Raw genomic sequence first — 18,124 nt, 5'->3', positions numbered from 1 at the left:
AACCTGTGTTATTCAGTATTTTCCTAGAGTTAGGAAAAAAAAAAAGAGTTAATTTTGACACAGGGCCCTTTCAGCCTCGACATCACAAAATATACCAGGCTATGCAGGTGGTTCCAGATATCATTCGTCCCTTGCTCACATACGTGACCGATAAGCTGGCATTTTCGGTTGAAACAGATTGCACATTCAGGATAATTGGAATTTTTCCTACGTATATAAAACCGAAGCCTTTTATCAAAATATCACTTCTAACCAAGCCCTTATTTTTCTAGATAGCCGATGAAAAAAGCGGCACAAGACAGTCCACTAGATAGCCGATGAAAAAAGTAACACAAGACAGTCGACTGAATGGGCGGGTCCCTCATCCCTCTTGGGTCGGTGGTTAACTATCATGTCAGATTAAGTTCAGGTAAGTATTTTTTCATTTTCAGTAATATGGGTGTGGGAAACATAATGAGATTATTTTCAAGAAAATTCTATGATTAAGTTTTTAAGATTTGGCATCCCACTTTTTTTAAAGAAAGGTCCCAACACTCTGTTACATCTGGTGAAAATGCTGACAGACCACCTGTTGCCGAAGTGATACCCATATAAACTACTTCAGGTTTGTATATTATGCAAATTATCTTGAACCCCAAAACACACACACAACACACACACACATATATATATATATATATATATATATATATATATATATATATATATATATATATATATATATATATATATGTGTGTGTGTGTGTATTTATATTGTTTGTTTTATATATAAAATTCAAGATTATATATATATATATATATATATAATATATATATACCATTTATATATAATGGCCAATATTATTCTTGTTTTAATATTTAATCCATCCTCAAGCTCAGTGAGAATGTACATATAGATATATATATATATATATATATATATATATATATATTAATATCACATACAATGCATTAGTAGAATTACTAAAAGGATATATTTTTATAAAAGTTACAAGCTTTCTTGGACAAACAGTCCACATTATCAAGATAATGTGGACTGTTTATCCAAGAAATAGCTTTTTGAATAAAAATCCATTATACCATCCATGAATAGATTTTTCCTTTTTTTTTTTTTTTTTTTTTTTTTTTTTTTTTTTCACTTTCCTGTTTTTTCAAAAAGTGTGTTGGACAGGCTGATGAGAGAGCAAAGTTGCTTGGTGGATTATCAGGAAAATGCCGTCTTCTTTACCTAATCTTTTCTTTCTAGGCTTTTCATAAATTCTAGATCCATCAACCAGTTGCTTCCAGTAGTTTTTTTCAATGACACATGCTTAGGTTTACTTATACTTACAATGTAATTTTCGTAAATAATGTAAATACTGTTGTTGTTGATTGCATTATTATTGTTTATTGTTCTGTTGAATTTTATGTTGCTGTTGTTATGAGTCTATATATTAGTTTTGCTACTAATTTCATGTTGTTAATTTTAATTCTTTAGGGAGACATTGGGCTGAACCCTGTGCCTGCTACTCATTATACTATGCTCAAATATTCGGAGATTAAGGTAAAATTTTCTTGATCTCCAGAGCTATACTGTGATTTGATGTTTTTATCTGACACAGTAGTAACAAGGCATAGGGTGAATTTTTAATCCCATGGTTTTATCCATCCCATACCAGATTTGCTGTATACACCAAGTCCGGACAGTTTATTCAGAAAAACAATGACACATGAAATTAGTTTTTATTTTATAAGTTCTACAATGAAATTTTGCTGTTTAAATCCAAAATGACAATTAAATATGGCTGTTCTTGTTGATTGCATTATTCATTTGTTATTTGTTGTTCTGTTGATTTTTATGGTCGGTTTACTCTTGAGCTCTGTGTATCTTTCGATTTTGTCCAGCTACTTTAGGAACCCTCACATATTTCTGGTAGATTAGACCTTACATTCACAGGCGTCCCAGCTACTGTGAAGTCCAAGGTCTGTGAGTACATAGGGACTTCCAGTCACTGCGCCACTGAGATGGACATATCTGTCAATCAGTATATTCCTAATTCCACTACTGGAAAAATGGTTTGGCTGAAGTCTAGAGCCAGTTGGGATCGCATTATTGAAGCATGTCAGACCCTTAATATTTTAGATGGTATATCACATCCAGATTCCAAGAAGTTAAATGAAATGTTGATGGCTATTTTAGTAAGGTATGTCCCTAGAAAGGTTATTAAATTCAGGACAAATGACCAGCCATGGTTTGATGATACATGTAAAAGAGCTTATCATGACAAACAGACCAAATCCAACACATGGAGACCAAATCGTTCACATGAAAATAACAACATTGATGAGTCTCGCCTTGCTGCGAATAGAATTATCATATAGCTGAAAGAAATTACAATAATTCCTTAGAGGAAACTTGAAGGAATTACTCAGCCTCATCTGTGGTGGACCAAATTGCTATTATCTATCTTTGGGTCAGGCTTATCTTCCATTTCTCCACCACTAACAGATGATGTTATATTGGTTCCTGGCCCTAAGGAAAAGGCTGAACTACTTCATCGAGCTTTTAAATCTAAGCAGTCAGGTAAGGGTTTCCTTCTCACTTATACTTGTCATCCTGAACCTATTCTAACAAAATTTGCATTTCACTCTAAGGATGTTAAGAAAATTTTGGATAATTTTGATAGCTAGGGTTGAGAAGATCCTGCTGGTTTCTTTCCTTTGTTTTTTTTTTTTTTAAAGGTTTCTAGTGTGTTGTCTCCTAAGTTTAGTAGGTTCTATAAATTTTTATGTCAATGTAGTATCTTTGTGGATGAGCGCAAGCTTAGCAAAACAGTGCCTTTTCCAAAGATTGCCATGTAGTTACTGCAGGCTGCAGTAACTACAGGCCAGTTTCTATTCTCCCTGTGCTCTCCAAAGTTACTGAAAAACTTATTTTTAAGCCACTATGTAAGTATGTTGAATCTAAAGGATTTTGTTTGCTTGTAATCAATATGCATATAGAAAGCAGTTAGGTACCTGTGGTGTTCTTTTATGCTTGACATGGCATTTGCAAGAGAATCTTGACTGATTAGGGTTTTGAGTGCAGAGTAATTCAAATAGATTTTAGTGCTGCTTTCAATTTAGTAAATCACAAGGCACTTATTTATAAACTTCAGAATCTTAGAGTGGGTGGATATGTTTTAGGTCTACTTCAAATTTTGTTACAGGTGGCAGCACAAGTTGCTGTTGATGGGATCTGTAGCGATCCAAGACCTATTGTGTCTGACTTTTAATGTATACAAGTGATATGGTTGTTGGCCTGGAAAACAAGATTGTTCAGTATAGTAGGCATATTTGTAATTTTGTGTTTATTTTTTTGTTAAACAGTAAAAAGTCCTGATTTTGTAAGAACATTTCTAAAAAAATCAGGATATTTTTTCTGAACCTGAAATCCAAGATGGGCGTTCCAAAATGACAGCTGATCTAGACTAGGAGGAGATTTTTTGAATCTAGATGTGGTACAGTTAGAAGTGGTTATCAGGTGACGTTTTCGAGACCAGGAATCTAATGGACTTCTTCAAATATATTTAATAAGAAAACTACATTTTTCTCAAAATGGCCACTGGCCACTGTGAAGAGAGTATGACCTTCTCACTTTGCATGCATTACCAAGGACAGGCATATTGAATGGGGATAAGGCCATTCTGTTCAGAAATTATTAAGTTTGAACAGTGTAATGGGAAGGAAAACCCTTCAGTTGCACCCTATGAATCAATTGTTCGAGGGTTTCATGATGGAAGAAAGAGAATCTGATATTTTAGGTACAGTAAAGGAGGAATGAATGCTAGTTACAGCCAGGGGTGAAGGAACGAAAGATCCTTGGGTAATGCCTACATTGCACGCATGAGGTGCAGAAAATTAAAGGGCAGTTTTCTATAATTTGGAGAAAAGCTTGATTAAAAACATCCTCTCCCCAGCACAACTTTATGGACAAAATGCCAGGTTTTCATTTCTTCTCCAGGGATCTTGTTTAATCTACCAGCTCTCAAGTGGAGGAAATTGACCTCATAAAGTGTGGGTGCAAAAGTTAAAGATCATGATGCAAGGGCAGTTGTCATCAGTAGAACAATATCTCATGAACGAAGTGTGGATCCTTTTCCTCCATTCTGTCCAGCCAGGGACAAATGAAGACAGAAGATTGAGGTGTCACTTTGTTTGACAATGCACTATCTAAAAACAGGACTTGTTAACAGTATTACTGTATATAAGTCTGCTATTTTATGCCCAGACTGATGTATTAGCTGGCACAGTTAAACATTTATAGAAAATGAAAAGATGAGTTATCCCTTATTGATTAAATTATTTGCTCTCTTCCTTGTTTGTGGTGACTACAGACATTCGAGTTGAAGCCCGGGAACTTGGAGGTATAAATGAAAACAAGCGATTGAACAGTAATTCAACCAGTTTTTTAGTGTTTGTTTTTTTTTTTTTGGTCATTTTAATTATTATGGTTATGTTTTAAAACAGTTACGTAATTTATAAAATAAAATCCTTTGTTTGCATGCAAAGACCTCTGAACTCATTTTAGGTGTTCTTCATTTTGGGCTAGGGAAAAGAATGAAGGGGAAATTGAGTCCGAAAACATAAAAAATTAAGTAGTTAACTAAATAAATAAATAATGGAAAAAGGGGGAATGTTCAGAAAAAAACAATTGTTTTTAAGAAAGATAAAAACAAAAAAAAAGGGGGAGATTATATTTTAACAAAAAAAATCAATTTAATTTTTTTTAGCAAAAGAATGATATTGATTAATTGAAAGGTGTTGTAAAGTCTCTTCTGCTGAGAAATATAGCCTCAGTTGGGACATTGATTTATTTTGTAAATGAAGTCAGTTTCTTTCATGATTGCCAGATCTGGGACATTTTTCAATCTCAAGATGTGTTTGATTGTTTCTGGATGTTACATCTTTCCAAGACTCCTCCCTTATTCCAAGGGTTTGTGCACTGCAGGATATTTGACATCACTCTGGATGACCTTTGCTGTGAGTCTGGAGTGATTTTTGCGATCTATTCTGAGTCCAGTGACCAATTGTAACATCATTGATTACCAGGCAAAGTTTGTTTTTTAGGTGCAGAAGAAACGGGGTTTCATTTTTAACATCTTCTTAATTTTGTTTTAGTTTGTCTTTTCTTGGAAGATATTTTCCAATCATTTTGCCAATCCCTATAAATTAAGAGTTTAATTTCTTCCTCAGATATTTCTGATATGGGTGCTTTCATAGTAGTTGAAAGAAGGAGAACAAGCTTGGAATCTTTGCAGCTTTATCTGGTTTCAGGTCACTACGGACCTCAATACCTACATGGGCTGGGATCCAACAAATTATTTTTTGAAGCTGGCCGTTTGTAATTAACTGATGTATTTCGGCTTATTGAATAATTGTCTGTTCCTTTTTGTGTTTTTTGAAGAACTGAACCCTTCACATTGGCCTTGTTCTTTGTCATTAAGTATCTGATTTTAGGTCACAGAAGAGGAGGAAAGTTCCTGAGAGCCCTGGGTATATTCTGTCAGCGAGAAAATTCAGCAGTTTTCCTCCTCTGCAGAATATCCCACTTTATCCAAAAATGCCATTTCCTTCTTCTTGGGATCTTGTTATAATCTCACTCTCAAGTTGAGAAATTGCCAGCCAGAGGCAGTTAAAGCTCATGATGCAAGCAGTCAGCTCTCATCAGTAGCTTTCAGAAACAACAAACATCCTTATCTCCATTCTTCAGGCAGTTTACTGGAGTCATTAACTGTTTGCAATGCATATGTACAACTTGTTACTGTTTTACTGTCCTAGGACAATTCCCCACCACCTTTCAATGTGGAATCAGCTAAGCAATTACAGGGTAAGTTACTTATATAAAAATGACATTTTTATGATAAAGTTTTATATATACATACCCAGTAATTACAGATGGAGCCCGCCCTCCTCCCTGGACATGGACCTTTTTGCATAAACAGGTTGATCTATTGGCCTAGTTGTCCCTCTGTCTTACCCAGAAATTGGGTGGGGTCTTGTCACATACACAAAACAAAAGAATCACTACAACGAATTTCAAAATTTATGCTGCCTTTTGAATAGAAACTCTTAGCTGAGTAATTACTGGATAATTATATATGAAACTTTATTTTATCATAAAAATGCCATTTTTTCACACATAATCAAGCTTAAAATCATGAAAAGAGATGTGTATAGGTTTGTTTGTAAGGACAGTTTGAAATATAGTGATTTTGAATATTTATTATTTTTTTCCTTGATGGGGTCAAGGAGACCCTGGGCTACTGTCACCTGATCGAAATATGTTGGTTACTTATAAAGGGCCAAAGCCCTCCCTAGGTCTCTGAAAATTACAGATTTATGTGGTAGCTTCTTGTTAATAATTTTAACTGCTGATCATATGGCAAAGAGCTCTGGTGTAAAAACTGAAGTACGTATTATTATTAAGTAAAGAGAACTGGCTGGTTACAATAAATCCTTTGGAGGCATCAGTATATTGCACATTGTGGGCCTATATATCATGTTCTATTGTGTATTGCTTATGATGCTCAGGAGCCAGGGATGTGTGGTTCTGATATTGGTTGAAAGGCTATTTTTATGTATGTAACTTACCCAGTAATTACATTGCTGTACTGTAGTTTCTACTCGCACGGCAGCTTGAATTTTGAAATTCGTGATAACACTCCTTCCTCTCGCTAGAGTAGAGTAGGTGACTAGACCCCACCCACTTTCTGGGGAAGGAACAACTTAGCAACTGGCTTCAATTTGTTTCTGCCATCCTATGGTTAAACACGGTTGTAGAATTTGCTTGTTATCTTCCCTTTTTGCTTTCGGTTGCCTTTGGCAAGTTTATTATTTAGGATTATTCATTTATCTTACGATTCTTAGCTTAGATTTGACTTCTTCTAGACTTAGACTGAAAGAGTAAGACTGAGTAGTGAGTAGATCGCTCTTCCTTCTGTGGGAATTGCCGATCATACTAGGTTAACAAAAGCTTCGTATGACACTCACTCTATTTGCACTTCTTGTAGGGGACAGGTATGCAATATTAATCTCACTTGTGATGAATGCATAGGCTGGGATGAAAAGGCTTGGAAAACTTTAGCTTCTCACCTTGCAAAACTAGAAAGAGATAGGAAGCATAAAGAGGCTTCTAGAGCTGAGAGTAAATCCTTGCTTAGTCAGGATACGACTCCTAATTTGGTAAGTGTTGATTTTCCTGTTATTTCATCACCTGTATCCAATGTATCTCGTGTCCAGCCCTCATTTACCACCCTCTCCTGGCTCCCGCTCTTCTGAACCCGATCGCATTGCCAAGCTAGAGACCAGGATTGACCAAAAGTTTGGTCTTATAGTGAACACAGTGTCCAGTTAGGGGAATCAGCACATTTTTATTGTTTAGATCAGATGTCTCCGCTCCCCATCAAGAGGCCTAGAGAACTTTCCCAGAGTCCCAGGACATCTTGCAGTTTTTGGGACAGCCCAGAGCACTTTTCATCATATTATCCCTCTGGCTGCCAGATTTTGGCTCCCAAACGTTCTCCTGCGGCTCACAGGCGCTCTTTGTCATCTTCCAAGTGTCCACCCTCCAGGGAGCGCCAGTATTTTTCTGCAGAGCACCCAGCAGCACCCGAACTTCCAGTTACTCCCAGACGCTCAGTAGCGCCCAAGCACCCTTCTTCCAAGAGCCCACCCGGTGCCAGACCCTGATTGTTCAACTTACTGCTCCAAGCTCCTGGCGCCAACTCTGGATCTCCGATCTTCTTGCATCTAAGACTGATCCTCTCGTGGAGGAAGAACTAGATCCTTCTCTAGCTCCCATTCAGTGTCAGTTGAATAGTATTTTGGATCTCCTCAAGAAATCTCTTGACGTCAGTGAAGACTCCCCTAGACCCTTCAGCACCACAGGTGTTCTCAGAAGAGGAGGATTTAGCCCAGCAGTTGACTCCCTTAGCCTACGCTGACCTTTGAGATATTTACTGCTGTCCTTCCCAGACTTCTTTTCTCCAGAGACTCCTGTGGCTCCGCAATCAACGTTTTTGATGAGTAACCCCAACTGTTCCTCCAACCTCCCGAAGTGGGTTCTGTCTTCATCCTCAAGAAAAGCTTTGGACGATGTTGATGTTTGGCTTTCAAAAAGCGGGATCAAGGGAAGGCCACCTTTTGTATTCCGCTTTCTCGTTCCTCTTGAATGAGATACCAGTCTTACACCACTGAAGAAGCTCCTTCCCTGGGAGTGGCTGCCTCCTCCCAGGGGTGTCTTCTCAGGCCTTACACAGTAGACTCCGCACGCAGGTCATCCGTCGCCTCGGCAAAAATTATGTTTTCCTATACTGAACTGGACCATCTTCTTTAAAACCTTTTTAAGGTTTATGAGGTGCTAAGCTTCCTCGATTGGTCCGTGGGAGCCTTAGCAAAGAAGATTCAGGATTTCTCCCCCTTATCTGAAGATTGCACATTGGATTGGCTGAGAGTTATCTTCTGTACAGACAAGGCCATCAGAGACGGTTCCCATGAATTAATGTAGACTCACTTTTTGCCATGGGAATACTGAAGAAGAGGGAGCTCTGGTGCTCATTCACCTTTAAGTGTTATAGCATCGCAGAGGTCAGTGCTTCTCTTCTCACCTCTCAACCATCACCATCTTCTCACCTCTCAACCATCCCCATCTTTTCCCGCAATCTTTGGTCAATGAGATTACTTCGGAGTTACAGAAGAAATCAACACAGGACCTTTTGGCACAATCCATGAGATGCCCCAGGGATTTGTCTTCCCTCAGTGCCCCTTCAGTGCCAAATCAGCCTCACCTCTTCAGAGACAGCCCTTTTGAGGAGGTAGACAGCGATCAGTCTCTAGATCTCTGGCCACTGTTCGCTTCACCTCCCAAGCAATTAAGAAGTCCTCTTCAAAACCTGCAGCTTGGAAGTGAGGAGACAGTCCTCCATGCACCCGTGGGTGCCAGACTCCTCTTTTGGGAGAAATGATGTGCACGAGGGGCAGAACTCTAGATAGTAGAAGTCTTGAAGGAGGGATACTCAATCCCCTTCAAAGAGAGGCCACTGTTAGTCAACACACTGATCGCATTAACAGCCTACTCTGCCGGTTCAGAGAATTTGGGTACTGGCACCAATACATACATAACAGAGGCGCTGATAACCAAAAATCTGCGATTTTCGGTGCTGATAAGCACTGAAAATCTCTGATTTTCGGTTATCGTCATGCCGTTAGAAGGGACCCCTGCCGATAACCGAGGACTGCCTGTACACTCAGGCAACACCACGGCCCTAGCATACATCAGTCGACAGGGAGGAACTCGCTCCTTGTCCCTGTTCGAGACAGCAAAGTCACTCCTGATTTTGGGCAGACCAGGACAGGACGAAGCTGGTCACTCATTTCATAAAAGGCAAAATGAATGTCTTGGCAGACGATTTGAGCCGAAGATGACAAATTCTCCCAAAAAGAATGGACCCTGGACCATCGGGTCTGCAACAACCTGTGGAAACTTTGGGGGACACCATTCCTGGATCTGTTTGGGACTTACTGGGAACCACCGTTTTCCTCTTTATTGCTCCCCATTTCAGGGCCCTCATGCATGGGCAACAGATGCCCTTCTGCAGGATTGGTCCAGTCTAGATCTATACGCCTTCCTTCCTTTCTGTGTGATAAGGGAGGTAATGAACAAGCTTCAAGCTCACTTGAATGTCAAAATGGCCTTGATAGCACCCTTCTGGACACAGAAAGAGTGGTATGCAGAATCTTCTGGCTCTTCTTGTGGACTTCCCGAGACTCCAGTTTCGAGTCCTGTGCTTCGGCCTGTCCACTGCCCCACAAGTGTTCACTTGAATCCCAGCTCCTCATGGGAAATGGCTTTGCCTTCCCAATGTCAACATTTGTCTCTGTCTTGACAGCAGGCTGTTTCACTCTCCTTGAGTCTGCTGTGGACCTGGGCCTCAGTAGAACCAAACGAGGCCTCTTCAGTTTTATCTAAAGTGTGCTGGAATGGGAAAACCTAACCAGACTCCCTCCTTTTCCCCCCATCTCCTCAGAGATCAAGACAGACCTTTGATGGTGGTTGTCCACAGAAAGACTTTGAGAGGGGAGTCTCTTCCATCGTTGCACCCAGAATTTTATTCCAACGCTTCAGGTTTTGGGAGCCCTTCTAGGGAGTCAGAAGATCTCAAGGATGTGGCCTGTAGATCAGAGAACCCCACATCTACGTGAAGGAACTAATGGCCATTCGACTGAGTCTCCAGGTTTTTTCCCCTGTAGTTTCTGGCAAAGCAGTAGTATTTACGCGGACAACACCACAGCGCTGTCTTATGTCCGCAAACAAGGGGATACCCACTCCTCTCTCTACGAGTCAGCAAAAGACCTTCTTCTCTGGGCAGATCAGTACCATGTGAAGATTATTCCTTGCTTCTTGCAGGGAAAAATGAACGTCCTTGCAGACGAATTGAATCGCTGCAATCACGTGTTGCCAATGGAGTGGACTTGGGACTTCCTCGTATGCGACGATTTCTGGAAACTTTGAGATAAAACCAGCTGTGGACCTCTTGCAACATCGAGAAATCATCGCTTGCCTTCCTGTTGCTCCCCAGTCCTGGATCCTCCCGCTTGGATGACTGATGCCATGCTGTTGGATTGGACGGGTCTGGATGTCCATGCCTTCCCACCTTTTGATCAGGGAGGCGATCAACAAGTTCTCCTCTCACCAGAACGTCTCAATGACCCTGATCGCTCCGTTCTTGCCCAGGAAGGAATGGTTTTTGGATCTGCTGTGTCTGTTAATGGACTTCCCAAGACTTTCTGCCGCAAAAACGGTCGCTGTTCAAACAGCCCCACTTCCTCAGGTCCCATCAGGGATTGTCCTCTCTGCTAGTAGGCTCTACCGATCCAAGTGGTCAGTTTTCAGAGGATGGTACCGACAAAATAACATCTTGTCTTCTGAATCCTCTATAAGCCAGTTAGCTGACTTTTTACCTTTCCTGAGGACTGATAGGAAGTTGTTGCTCTCTACCATCAAGGGGTATAGGTTATTGTTTTAAGACCTCAGCAACCTTATCAGTTCCTCTGAAACCTCCAAATTAGAAAAGCCTGAATTTCTCTTTTGGAATTTGGACGTTGTTCTGAAGTGTCTTACGAGCTCAACTTTCGAACACCTCAGCTCGACCTCTTTTAAAGTCTCATGAGGGAGAGACTCTTTCTCGTGGCATTAGCGATCACCAAACGCATTATCAAACGGCAAGCCTTCAACATGAGAGTAGGCTTTTCAAATGGAAATGCAGTATACAGTACTCTCTCTCTCTCTCTCTCTCGGTTTCCTCGCCAAGAATGAGGATGTTTCCAAGCCACGACCTCGCTCGTTCATTATTAAGAGAGCAACGGACATCCTCGGGCCAGAGGAGGAAGAGAGACTTCTTTGTCCTGTGGGAGCCTTGAAGTACTATCTTCAGAAGACAGAAAAGATCAGATGACCCTCCAACAAGCTTTGGTGCTGAGTGAAGAACGCTTCACGCCCTCTGTCAAAGAATGCACTTTCTTTCTTCCTTAGAAGTTCGATTACAGAAGTGCATTCTCAAGTTCAAGTAGATGTTTTATCTTCCCTTAAGGTCAAAGCTCATGAGGTTTGAGTGCCTGCTCACAGCCCAGAGCGCCCATCTTTTTTGACTTGCTGGGCGCCCTCTTCGTCAATCTTCTGCACCCGACCGATTAGTACCAACTTTTGGCTGTGGAGCATTTGTCGCCAACATTTGAGTGCTCAGCATCAATAGTGGGGCACTCAATGCCAACTTCTGGGATCCATGGCCGGCACAGTTGGGAAAGGAAGCATAGGGAGCTCTCTGTCCCTCTACTGTCTCTTCGCCTTGTTGTAAGGTTGTTGAGTTTAAGGGAAACCTTGGGGTACAGTGTACCTGGAGTACCCGCAAGTTTTTAATGGTTGGGTGGTGGTTCTTAATTTTGGTTGTAGGTGATAGAGTTGTGTTTATTCTGGTCTATGCCCAGGGCAAGGGCGCTATTTTTTGTCTTTGTCAGCCATCGGTGAACTTCCATGGCTGCAAAGTACCCAATGTACCCAATGAAGTAGGGGCGACTCTTGGCTGATACTGCCACGCCCTCTACGGATTAAGATGAGTGTCGACCAGAGGCGGTACTTGCCTGAAGCAGCTCTCTTACCAGATAAGGTACAACAAGCATTGACCCAATGCTAGCAACCTTTCTAGTTCAAAGTCATTATCTTTATTAATGGTTTGGATTAAAACATAATCCATGATTCCCACCTCCTCACAATGTGGAATGAGCTATGTAATTGCTTGGTAAGTCACTTTTGTAAAAAGGACATTTTTATGATAAAGTTTATATATACTTACCAAGCAATTGCATAATCGGAGCCCGCCCTCCTCCCCTCAGTGGATATTTAGGCATCAAATGAATTGGAGTTCTAAGCCGAGTTGTACCTATCAGTCCTGAAAGTGGTCGGGACCCTGTCACCTACACTAGCAATGGCAGTGCCACCGCGAAAATTTGAATTTCATTAGACTGCCATTAAGAAAGCTAGGAGCTATGTAATTGCTTGGTAAGTACATATATAAAACTTTATTTTATCATAAAAATGTCATTTTTCATACGTATGCAAACCAGACCATTTTTTATACATTCCTACTTCAACCACCTCACCTAGTCCTTATTGCCAAAGGAATAGTGAGTGCAACAGTTGGTGGTTGAGGGATACTCATCTACTCATCCCCCACCTCCACCTGTTGACCACCTAGTTAACTACATTGTTAGCAAGTTTTTGACCAGTTTTAAGCTCAGTTTTAAGCTCATGCTGAAGGATGCCCGTATATAAAAAAGTTCTGGTTTGTATACCTAGGAAAAATTTTAATTTAAAATTTTTTTTTTTTTTTTAAAACATGATATTGGTTTACTAAAATCTTAAGTGTAAAAAAAATTGGGCTTTCATAACATACACTGTATGTGTTTACCCGTCTTTTGAATAAAAGTTTTGGATAAAAGTTAAGTTTATAGGAAAAAATATTCTTTGTGTTGCTGCATTCAGCAGTATCACTTTTACATACCTATACTGTAACCACATTCAACTCCCTTCCTTTTATTGCAGGGATTTTCCAGTCCTCAGGGCTGAAACAATGAAATTTATACATTTTCCACTGTCATTTTCAGGAATACTTAAATATATTGTTTACCTTTGTTTTACCTTTTTATAATTATCATGTTCATTAATATGACAATATCATTATATTATTAACACAAATCTGACAGGTAGACTAAATGTGCCCTATTCCCAATTTACAACCATAGGTATGCCAGTGGCTAGGGTTCTGGAGAGTTATAGTTATGTTTAAATATTTGTAACCAGAGACTGAATTTTTTCAGCCTTTTTACTTAATAAATTTTCTTTTTCATTTATTTTCAGTATTTGAAGCTTTTTGTTTTTATTTATTTTATGGGCTTGATGAAAATAGGAATGCAAGAAAAATAGAGTGGGTTTGATGCTAAAGGAAATTGCTAGAAAAGCCTCCCAAGGGCTGGAAGATCATAAAGAACTGTTAAAATGGGAGAAAAAAAAAGTCAGTGACTAGAAAATTTTCACAGTACTTTCTTTGACTATTCACAAAATGAAAAAAGCCCTTAACATCATGGCACACACACAAAAAAAAACATTAAGATATCTACAATTTATTCTTTATAAAACAATTCAAGATAGCGAGAATCTAGATCCATTTCTACATTTTATAAAAAACAACACACAAATAAATAGTGACAAAGCTTACTGTCTACAAAATCTAGCATCTAAATAACATTAATGACCACTTGTACCATTCTAACACTCACCCAGTCCTCAATATAGGCACTAGGATGAATTTTTTAAGTATAGATCATGCTTGTACTGAAAGACCCCAATACATGGGCACAAAAACCTAACCATTATTCCAACAATGTTTCAACTACTCCCACAGCAACTTCCACTTTTATTTTAAGTTTTACAGTTCTTAATACTAGACACATAGAATGAATTTTGTACCTTTATTTCTGCATCTGAATGCTGTAACAATTATTTTTAACAAAGAAACCAATATTCACTGAAGGAGTTATGACATGTCTGCTTTTCTGTGCAGCACAAATAAGTAATAATAAAATTCTGTATAACAACTTTGGTATCCTTAGCACATAAATCTCTGTACTTAAATTGTACATTTCTTCCAACTAGAAATCAATACGGTAACAACATGAAAGACTGCTCAGTAATAAATCAGTTCTACTATTAATAAACCAAGTCTAACAAGCTATGAAAAATCTCTCATTTTGAAATGCCAAATTTTTAAAGGAATTCAAATTTTTACTAGGTATACAAACTGTAGCCTTTCATATGTGGAGTATTATTCCATGCATGCACTGGACCAGCCATTTCATTACTAAATAAGGGTGGGTACTCAGGTGGGGAAGGCAAGAGAGGATGCCAATTCTTACTCAACCAACACTACATATTGTACTTTGTACTTTTGGCTTGTTTTCATAGTGTTCTGAATGAAATGAAGGAAAAATTAAGTGGGGTGGACGAGGTTGGTTACCTTCAGTATGAAAGGCTATAGTTTGCATACCTAGGAAAATTACTTTCAAAATCTGGCATTTATTCCTAAAGGGATACAAAACCATGCCTTTTGTATATGGGGATTCGCTATTTAAGAGGCAGGTAGGGCTATGCACTTTCACTGGTGGAGCATAGTCACTATAAAGAAAAAAGACAGGTGCCCCTCTCTGCTGGCACTGCCTTGGAGGGCAGGGTGGTTGCTTCCGTCTATCTCTGCTCCATGTGTTAAACACCAAAATCATGGACTAATCCCGAAGAACTCGGTCCTCCTCTGTGTGGAGACAGGATACCCTTCAAATAATAGTCTCTGTTTATGAATAAAAGACTCTAGACTCTACATTGCCCCCTCCCTCCTCTTATAAAAAGGAAGGCAAGGCTTGTATTCTAGATTAGTAGAATAGGCTCGTAGTGCCACTTACCTGTATTCATTCAAGTCCAGCTTGTAAACCGGCATGCATGTTTGCTGTTGAGGGGTGTGGTTGAGAGAACAGGTTGGTGAACTCACCACGTCTCCCCTTAGCAGCTCACACTCTGGCCAAAGCACTCTTGTGAGCTGTGGGATACCTGGACAATTCCTGAAAGTTACACTACTTGTTGAGCAGCCATCTCCCTAAGATATACCTCTCACAACGAGTGAAACTCCACGAATTGCTGCTCTCCCACTCAGTCTGTAAGAAATCTGGAAAAACAGGGCTGTCCAGTCCCATCTGATCCTTGGAGGCCCACACTGCTCAACCTATACCAAAGTTGAAGACCCAACAGAACTGCTTCCTTGGGCATTCCCAACTCCCAACCAAACCAGATGAATCTCTCAGCTGAGAATTTGCAAGCAGCAGCTGAGTTGCTATCAGAACCGTACTCTAACTTAACACCACTGCTCCCTTGCTTTGAGGCTTGATCGAACTGAGAAAAGAGAGGAACAAGCCCTGGCACTGCTCCTCTAACTCCCCTACCCACCACACTGTTAGCCACACCCACAAGAGATGGAAAAGTTCAAAGAACTCTCCCTGGAGGAGGATTACACGCACCGAAGAGAGTGGGAGCATCTTGAGCGCACAAACGATACAGCTTCACCCCAAAAATCTCCCAAAGAAGGCTGGGAAGGAGAACCTTCCCTGCTGCCAGTGCAAAACAAATCCATAGAGCACTCTCTGTGCATCCCCATGGAGTCACAGTGAGAAGCATCACTCTGCTCACACATCTACCATGATTGTCCAACCATGGATGGATCAAGAAGCAAAATACCCCTTAGCAGGGGTAAAACCTGATCTGTAGACATGGTATGTGACTAGCAAAGAGTTAGTGCAAACCCCTCTCTGTGAGAGGGGGCAACTCATGCACAGGCGAAAGTGCTGAACCACTTTGACTCAATATGAGCCAGAGAGCTTACTGAGAGAGACAAGACAGGAACATATCTTGAGCCTAAGCGAGCTGGTACGACGGTGCCAACCTAACTGGTGCGAGTCAGTCACTGCCAATAGCTGTAAGCCTTTGCCTTCCCCCAAGGGGAGAAAGCACAGCCATAGTCTATCTAGATTTCTTACATGAGTGCTCTCCTTCCCTATCTTGATGCTCACATGAGCGGGAAAAGAGATGGGGGTGGAGGTGTAAGTAGATGACAATACTAGACGGATAAGAGCACTAACAGCTCTCCTGCTCATCCTTCCACTGTCCTAACTTGCCTCGCACTGCAGGACAGGTCTACTCAGAAACTGCAGGCTAGTTACCCATCGAAAGAAGCTCACCAGCAAGGACTACTGCAACTGGAAAACCTTTTTCCAATGCAGCAGTGCTCAGTGAAGCTGAGACCATTGTGTAACCATAAATGACTACCTCAGGAGACTGCGAGAGCCTTCTTCCTCTGTCTGGTTACAACAGGACTACCTAATGTTGGTAAACCAAACTCCCAAAAGAACTTTTGTAATGACTAACCCTTACAGAAATCTGAAAAGTTAACATTAATTAGTATGTGTCAGAAAACAACACTACTGCTGATGTTCCCTGCATTAGAAGCTGCTACATTCTCAACAAAAATAGTTTCAAGCACAAGATTCACGCAAAAGAAACAGCCAGCACATGTAAAAAGAGTGAACTCAGAAACGTCTGAACTATGTTGCGGCCAAGTCAGTAGGTAGCATCACAGCATCAGTTCGGTGAAAATGAGCACCACCTTCCCCCTTCTCTACCTGGGTACCACTCTTGTTCAGTCAGCACATGGCCAGTCCAGTGTATATAATAACACTCCTTATATGAAAGGCATGGTGTTTGTATCCCCATATGAACAAACGTTGATTTGATGAGTGAGAGGTAAACATGCAGGCAAAATATGACTTGCCTGCCTTATGATAGGTGGCCTTTATAGTGCAAAACTGTACTGCACATCCAATAAGATACTGTCTATAAACTTTTGAAATAAATCATCTAGTATTTTGTAATAAACTCTGTCTGAACTAACATAAACTGTAGAACCCAAAAAACATACAAATAGAAGAGAAATAAATACAATTAAAGTGTAACATTCCTTACTTCAAAAATTATTTGATTTAACTCATCATAATATAACAGCCCTAAAAGAATCAGTCTATATATTTTGGTAGTTTTGCTTACCCTCTCTTACTTGAATACCATAGAATACCCTCTCTTACTTGAATACCATAGAATATAAGTATGTGTGGACTGCCAAAAATACAAAAGTTGAAGTGATACCTATGTTCCACACATACAAACCCACTATTCAACACAAGTTTATTACCTTAAAGACAAAAAAAATTAACAAAATTACTTACATATGATCTGAATAAAGTACTCTAAAGCCACTGGGATATCTCTTCATCTCACTTTTTCCTCATCCCATTAATCTAAATCAATCAATTTATACAGTATACTTCCAGTCAGAAGGGATGTGAGACAGTTAACTGTAACAATAAATTTACACCTCCTTTAAGGTGACTGCCCTCTTACATTACCAAGTACATTAGGTATAAATTGTTAGTTTAAGGTAAAGGAAAAGGATAGAGGAAGATGGGTGATGACGTAGCTAACCACTCGCCTACCCATGACTACAAAATCATTAAGAACTAAAACAAGAACCAAAGATTGACACACTTTGAATAAAAAAGCTTTAAGAGTTTAATAAATCTAAAAATTGTAAGAATAAGGTATTTTCAAAACAAATTAATTCACAACTGAAATAACAGAAACAGAAGCTGCTGCATGAAATGCAATGACTTAGAGTTGCTCCAGGTATTTTCTTAGTGCCCTTACTGGGCAGGAGGACAGTGCCTATATCCTCTACTGTAAAGTCCATTTGAATAAGTGTTACAAAATGACTTCATAATTCCTGCTCGAGATCTTGCTCTGAATAACAGAGTCTGGGGTGAATGAAAGTCCAACAGATGACCAACCCATAGCATGGGTCATTTTTGCCACATATTTGTAGCTAAATGACTCGAAAGGCATGTGCTGAAGCTAGAAGGAATCTGGTAAGTCCAAAAAGAATCGTGATCACAACAGATG

At 39.9% G+C, this 18,124-nt stretch overlaps 1 long non-coding RNA gene across 1 annotated transcript in view; it reads left to right on the top strand.

Annotated features, from left to right (window-relative positions):
- The window catches only part of LOC136843157 (uncharacterized), a 61,929-nt gene that overhangs the window by 20,223 nt on the left and 23,582 nt on the right, over nucleotides 1-18,124 (top strand). Inside the window, exon 2 of the long non-coding RNA XR_010854470.1 lies at nucleotides 273-409. This is a non-coding gene — a long non-coding RNA (uncharacterized lncRNA). The remainder of the gene's footprint in view (nucleotides 1-272; nucleotides 410-18,124) is intronic.

This window comes from Macrobrachium rosenbergii, chromosome 11 (assembly GCF_040412425.1).
Source record: "Macrobrachium rosenbergii isolate ZJJX-2024 chromosome 11, ASM4041242v1, whole genome shotgun sequence".
NCBI classification, from domain to species: domain Eukaryota; kingdom Metazoa; phylum Arthropoda; class Malacostraca; order Decapoda; family Palaemonidae; genus Macrobrachium; species Macrobrachium rosenbergii.
The sequence above is the reverse complement of the archived record's forward strand: the minus strand, read 5'-3'. Positions and strand labels throughout refer to the sequence as shown.